The sequence below is a fragment of the Oncorhynchus keta genome, unplaced genomic scaffold (assembly GCF_023373465.1).
Source record: "Oncorhynchus keta strain PuntledgeMale-10-30-2019 unplaced genomic scaffold, Oket_V2 Un_contig_1636_pilon_pilon, whole genome shotgun sequence".
In the NCBI taxonomy this organism is placed as follows: domain Eukaryota; kingdom Metazoa; phylum Chordata; class Actinopteri; order Salmoniformes; family Salmonidae; genus Oncorhynchus; species Oncorhynchus keta.
Window position 1 is genome coordinate 140,196 of NW_026279869.1, and position 7,305 is coordinate 147,500.

Sequence of the window (7,305 nt, forward strand, 5' to 3'; positions counted from 1 at the left end):
GCTGAGGACATGGTGGGTGGCTGAGAGGTCATGGTGGGTGGCTGAGAGGACATGGTGGGTGGCTGAGAGGACATGGTGGGTGGCTGAGAGGTCATGGTGGGTGGCTGAGAGGTCATGGTGGGTGGCTGAGAGGACATGGTGGGTGGCTGAGAGGACATGGTGGGTGGCTGAGAGGACATGGTGGGTGGCTGATGGTGGGTGGCTGAGAGGACATGGTGGGTGGCTGGGAGGTCATGGTGGGTGGCTGAGAGGTCATGGTGGGTGGCTGAGAGGTCATGGTGGGTGGCTGAGTGGCTGAGAGGACATGGTGGGTGGCTGAGTGGCTGAGAGGTCATGGTGGGTGGCTGAGAGGTCATGGTGGGTGGCTGAGTGGCTGAGAGGTCATGGTGGGTGGCTGAGTGGCTGAGAGGTCATGGTGGGTGGCTGAGTGGCTGAGAGGTCATGGTGGGTGGCTGAGTGGCTGAGAGGTCATGGTGGGTGGCTGAGAGGACATGGTGGGTGGCTGAGAGGACATGGTGTCTGTCTGTCTTTCCTCTTTACGGTCATGAGGTGAATGTTACCTGATCATGGTGCCAAGCATTAACACCAATCCTACAGGCTGTCTCAGTGTTTGTGTGTGTATCTCTCTCTCTCTGTGTGTGTGTCTATGTGTGTGTGTGTGTGTGTGTGTGTGTGTGTGTGTGTGTGTGTGTGTGTGTGTGTGTGTGTGTGTCTGTGTGTGTCTCTGTCTGTCTGTATGTGTGTGTGTGTGTGTGTGTGTGTGGGTGTGTGTGTGTGTGTGTGTGTGTGTGTGTGTGTGTGTGTGTGTGTGTGTGTGTGTGTGTGTGTGTGTGTGTGTGTGTGTGTGTGTGTGTGTGTGTGTGTGTGTGTGTGTGTGTGTGTGTGTGTCTCTGTGTGTGTGTGTGTGTGTGTGTGTGTGTGTGTGTGTGTGTGTGTGTGTGTGTGTGTGTGTGTGTGTGTGTGTGTGTGTGTGTGTGTGTGTGTCTCGGTGTGCGTGTCTCTCTGGGTGTGTGTGTATGTCTCAGTGTGTGTGTCTCTCTGGGTGTGTGTGTGTGTGTGTGTTACCTGAAAGTGATCAGGATTCCAAGCGCTAACACCAGAGCCCCCAGAGACAGAGAGTAGCCCACAGTGTACATGGTCCGGAACTTCTTGAGGATCTGACCATAGTGAGGCTACACACACACACACACACACACACACACACACACACACACACACACACACACACACACACACACACACACACACACACACACACACACACACACAGAAACAATAACAAACATTGCATTGGGAAAGTATTCAGAATTCTTGACTTTTTCCACATTTTGTTACATTACAGCATTATTTTTAAATGTATTAAATTAAATGTTTTCCTCATCAATCTACACACAATACCCCATAATGACATCACAATACCCCATAATGACATCACAATACCCCATAATGACATCACAATACCCCATAATGACATCACAATACCAATGACAAAGCAAAAACAGGTTTTTAGAATTTCTTGCAAATTTATTAAAGATATACAACAGAAATATTACATTTACATAAGTATTCAGACCCTTTGCTCTGACACTCGAAATTGATGTACATCCTGTTTCCATTGATTGGAGTCCACCTGTGGTAAATTCAATTGATTGGACATGGTTTGGAAAGGCACACACCTGTCTATATAAGGTCCCACAGTTGACAGTGCATGTCAGAGCAAAAACCAAGCCATGAGGTCAAAGGAGTTGTCCGTGGAGCTCCAAGACAGGATTGTGTCGAGGCACAGATCTGGGGAAGGGTACCAAGAAAATGTCTGCAGCATTGAAGGTCCCCAAGAACAAGTGGCCTCCATCATTCTTAAATGGAAGACGTTTTGAACCACCAATACTCTTCCTAGAGCTGGCTGCCCGGCCTTGGACAGGGAGGTGACCAAGAACCCAATGGTACTCTGATAGAGCTCCAAAGTTCCTCTGTGGAGATGGGAGAACCTTCCAGAAGGACAACCATCACTGCAGCACTCCACCAATCAGGCCTTTATGGTAGAGTGGCCAGATGGAAGCCACTCCTCAGTGAAAGGTACATGAAGCCCACTTGGAGTTTGTCAAAAGGCACCTAAAGGACTCTCAGACCGCGAGAAACAAGATTCTCTGGCCTGATGAAACCAAGATTGAACTATTTGGCCTGAATGCCAAGTGTCACATCTAGAGAAAACCTGGTATCATCCCTATGGTGAAGCATGGTAGTGGCACCATCCCTATGGTGAAGCATGGTAGTGGCACCATCAGCCTGTGGGGATGTTTTTCAGTGGCAAAAAGTCGGACACTAGTCAGGATCGAAGGAAAGATGAACGGAACAAAGTACAGAGAGATCCTTGATGAAAACCTGCTCCAGAGCGCTCAGGCCCTCAGACTGGTCAAAGGTTCACCTTCCAACAGGACAACGACCCTAAGAACACAGCCAAGACAACGCAGGAGTGGCTTCGGGACAAGTCTCTGAATGTCCTTGAGTGGCCCAGCCAGAGCCCGGACTTGAACCTGATAGAACATCTCTGGAGAGACCTGCAAATAGCTGTGCAGCGACGCTCCACATCCAACCTGACAGAGCTTGAGAGGATCTGCAGAGCAGAATGGGAGAAACTCCCCAAATACAGGTGTGCCGAGCTGGTAGCGTCATACCTTGTAACAGCGTCTTTTCAGTTCGCTGCAGCTAACGACTGGAACGAGCTGCAACAAACACTCCACCTGACAGTTTTTTATCTCAATCTCTTCATTCAAAGACTCAATCATGGACACTCTTACTGACAGTTATGGGGTACTGTGTGTAGGTAGATTGATGAGTAACGTCGGAAAATGTGGAAAAATGTAAAGGGTCTGAATACCTTCTGAATGGTCTGTACATTTAGCCTACACACCTCAGTACACTCACACTGATGAAAAACACAAATCAATTCTATACATCCTTCCCATCATGTCTCTATGACGATATTTTATCCACAGCATTTCCCGAGCCTCACTCACAAGTGACACATCATTTTCACCTGAGCAGGATCATTAGCATCACACTCGCTCGTGTTCTTCTGGGGAACCCACTGGCCGTCCGCGTCACACTCCCTGTACACCGAACCATGCTGGACTGGAACAGACACACATTACAGGTAGACTGTTATTCACTGACCCAAGCAGACGTGTTACCCTATCACACTAGCTATCACACTACCTATCACACTAGCTATCACACTACCTATCACACTACCTATCACACTACCAATCACACTACCTATCACACTACCTATCACACTAGCTATCACACTACCTATCACACTACCTATCACACTACCTATCACACTACCTATCACACTACCTATCACACTACCTATCACACTACCTATCACACTACCAATCACACTACCTATCACACTACCTATCACACTACCTATCACACTAGCTATCACACTACCTATCACACTAGCTATCACACTAGCTATCACACTACCTATCACACTACCTATCACACTACTATCACACTACCTATCACACTACCTATCACACTACCTATCACACTACCTATCACACTACCTATCACACTACCTATCACACTACCTATCACACTACATATCACACTACCTATCACACTACCTATCACACTACCTATCACACTACCTATCACACTACCTATCACACTACCTATCACACTACCTATCACACTACCTATCACACTAGCTATCACACTACCTATCACACTACCTATCACACTACCTATCACACTACCTATCACACTACCTATCACACTACCTATCACACTACCTATCACACTACCTATCACACTACCTATCACACTACCTATCACACTACCTATCACACTACCTATCACACTACCTATCACACCTATCACACTAGCTATCACACTACCTATCACACTACCTATCACACTACCTATCACACTAACCTGACAGAAGTTTCAGATATTTGACGTGAGTTTGGTATTTATTGAACGTGATAGACAAGCTATTCACCAATCAACAAACCAATCAACCAACCAATCAGCATCAACCTTCACCTTTGTGGTGCCAGGGCAGGTACCAGGGACAGGACACACTGACAGTAGAGTTGGCGAGTCCATCGGGCCAGCAGGCATACATGTCAAAGGTCCTGTTACACACAACACCTACAGGAAACAGTGACAGAACATCTCTTTATCTGGGGGAAACAATTACTGTTGATCGGAACACTTCCTGTCCAATCAGATCTGTGAAGAGGGAGGGAATATCTTCCTGGAATGAAGGATAGACATGTTTATTTTTTATATATTTTTTTACCAGGCAAGTCAGTTAAAGAACAAATTCATATTTTCAATGACAGCCTTGGAACGACAGATTTGTACCTTGTCAGCTCGGGGGTTTGAACTTGCAACCTTCGGGTTACTAGTCCAACGCTCTAACCACTAGGCTACCCTGTATCTGCTGCCACAGCCAACCCTCACCGGGAGAGCAGAACGGAGGACCTTCATGTTCCCATAATGCACGGTGCTACACGGTGGTTATGGTGTGAGTGTGCGTGCAGGCGTGTGTTTCTCACCAGTGAGCGCCGGTTCTCGGCTGTGATTGCGGCTACACTCCTCCGTGTACATCACCCATCTCTGCATCAACGCCTTTAATGGCTTAGCTGGGGACACCTGGGGACAGACAGTCAGTAAACAGATAGCCAGGGACACCTGGGGACAGACAGTCAGTAAACAGATAGCCAGGGACACCTGGGGACAGACAGTCAGTAAACAGATAGCCAGGGACACCTGGGGACAGACAGTCAGTAAACAGATAGCCAGGGACACCTGGGGACAGACAGACAGTAAACAGATAGCCAGGGACACCTGGGGACAGACAGACAGTAAACAGATAGCCAGGGACACCTGGGGACAGACAGTCAGTAAACAGATAGCCAGGGACACCTGGGGACAGACAGACAGACAGTAAACAGATAGCCAGGGACACCTGGGGACAGACAGTCAGTAAACAGATAGCCAGGGACACCTGGGGACAGACAGTCAGTAAACAGATAGCCAGGGACACCTGGGGACAGACAGTCAGTAAACAGATAGCCAGGGACACCTGGGGACAGACAGTCAGTAAACAGATAGCCAGGGACACCTGGGGACAGACAGTCAGTAAACAGATAGCCAGGGACACCTGCCAGGGACACCTGGGGACAGACAGACAGACAGACAGACAGTAAACAGATAGCCAGGGACACCTGGGGACAGACAGTCAGTAAACAGATAGCCAGGACACCTGGGGACAGACAGACAGTAAACAGATAGCCAGGGACACCTGGGGACAGTGACAGACACAGACAGTAAACAGGGATAGCAGTCAGGGGACACCTGACAGACAGGACAGACAGTCAGTAAACAGATAGCCCAGGGACAGTCAGTAAACTAGCCAGGGACAGACAGACAGTAAACAGATAGCCAGGGACACCTGGGGACAGACAGACAGTAAACAGATAGCCAGGGACACCTGGGGACAGACAGTCAGTAAACAGATAGCCAGGGACACCTGGGGACAGACAGTCAGTAAACAGATAGCCAGGGACACCTGGGGGACAGACAGACAGTAAACAGATAGCCAGGGACACCTGGGGACAGACAGTCAGTAAACAGATAGCCACAGGGACAACTGGGGACAGACAGTCAGTAAACAGATAGCCAGGGACACCTGGGGACAGACAGTCAGTAAACAGATAGCCAGGGACACCTGGGGACAGACAGACAGTAAACAGAGCCAGGGACACCTCAGTAAACAGATAGCCAGGGACACCTGGGGACAGACAGTCAGTAAACAGATAGCCAGGGACACCTGGGGACAGACAGAGTCAGTAAACAGATAGCCAGGGACACCTGGGGACAGACACAGGGTGGGGACAGACAGACAAACAGATAGCCAGGGACACCTGGGGGACAGACAGTCAGTAAACAGATAGCCAGGGACACCTGGGGACAGACAGTCAGTAAACAGATAGCCAGGGACACCTGGGGACAGACAGACAGTAAACAGATAGCCAGGGACACCTGGGGGGACAGACAGATAGCCAGGGACACCTGGGGGACAGTAAACAGATAGCCAGGGACACCTGGGGACAGACAGTCAGGGACAGCCAGGGACACCTGGGGACAGACAGTCAGTAAACAGATAGCCAGGGACACCTGGGGACAGACAGACAGTAAACAGATAGCCAGGGACACCTGGGGACAGACAGTCAGTAAACAGATAGCCAGGGACACCTGGGGACAGACAGTCAGTAAACAGATAGCCAGGGACACCTGGGGACAGACAGTCAGTAAACAGATAGCCAGGGACACCTGGGGACAGACAGTCAGTAAACAGATAGCCAGGACACCTGGGGACAGACAGTCAGTAAACAGATAGCCAGGGACACCTGGGGACAGACAGTCAGTAAACAGATAGCCAGGGACACCTGGGGACAGACAGTCAGTAAACAGATAGCCAGGGACACCTGGGGGACAGTCAGTAAACAGATAGCCAGGGACACCTGGGGACAGACAGTCAGTAAACAGATAGCCAGGGACACCTGGGGACAGACAGTCAGTAAACAGATAGCCAGGGACACCTGGGGACAGACAGTCAGTAAACAGATAGCCAGGGACACCTGGGGACAGACAGACAGTAAACAGATAGCCAGGGACACCTGGGGACAGACAGTCAGTAAACAGATAGCCAGGGACACCTGGGGACAGACAGACAGTAAACAGATAGCCAGGGACACCTGGGGGACAGACAGACAGTAAACAGATAGCCAGGGACACCTGGGGGACAGACAGTAAACAGATAGCCACAGTAAACAGATAGCCAGGGACACCTGGGGACAGACAGACAGTAAACAGATAGCCAGGGACACCTGGGGACAGACAGACAGTAAACAGATAGCCAGGGACACCTGGGGACAGACAGTCAGTAAACAGATAGCAGGAACAGCCAGGGACACCTAGCCAGGGGACAGACAGTCAGTAAACAGATAGCCAGGGACACCTGGGGACAGACAGTCAGTAAACAGATAGCCAGGGACACCTGGGGACAGACAGTCAGTAAACAGATAGCCAGGGACACCTGGGGACAGACAGTCAGTAAACAGATAGCCAGGGACACCTGGGGACAGACAGACAGTAAACAGATAGCCAGGGACACCTGGGGACAGACAGTCAGTAAACAGATAGCCAGGGACACCTGGGGGACAGATAGCCAGGGACACCTGGGGGACAGACAGTCAGTAAACAGATAGCCAGGGACACCTG

The 7,305-nt window shown here is 50.0% G+C and overlaps 1 long non-coding RNA gene and 1 pseudogene across 2 annotated transcripts; both read right to left on the minus strand.

Annotated features, from left to right (window-relative positions):
- The window catches only part of LOC127919333 (glucagon receptor-like), a 72,456-nt pseudogene that overhangs the window by 44,362 nt on the left and 20,789 nt on the right, over nt 1-7,305 (minus strand).
- On the minus strand, nt 3,253-3,939 carry LOC127919332 (uncharacterized). Of its 2 annotated transcripts, none has more exons than XR_008102572.1 (3): nt 3,885-3,939; nt 3,528-3,683; nt 3,253-3,300 (listed from the first exon to the last, which is right to left on the minus strand). It is a non-coding gene; the product is annotated as an uncharacterized LOC127919332 (long non-coding RNA). The 2 variants fall into 2 exon arrangements; XR_008102571.1 differs by having other exon boundaries at nt 3,258-3,444.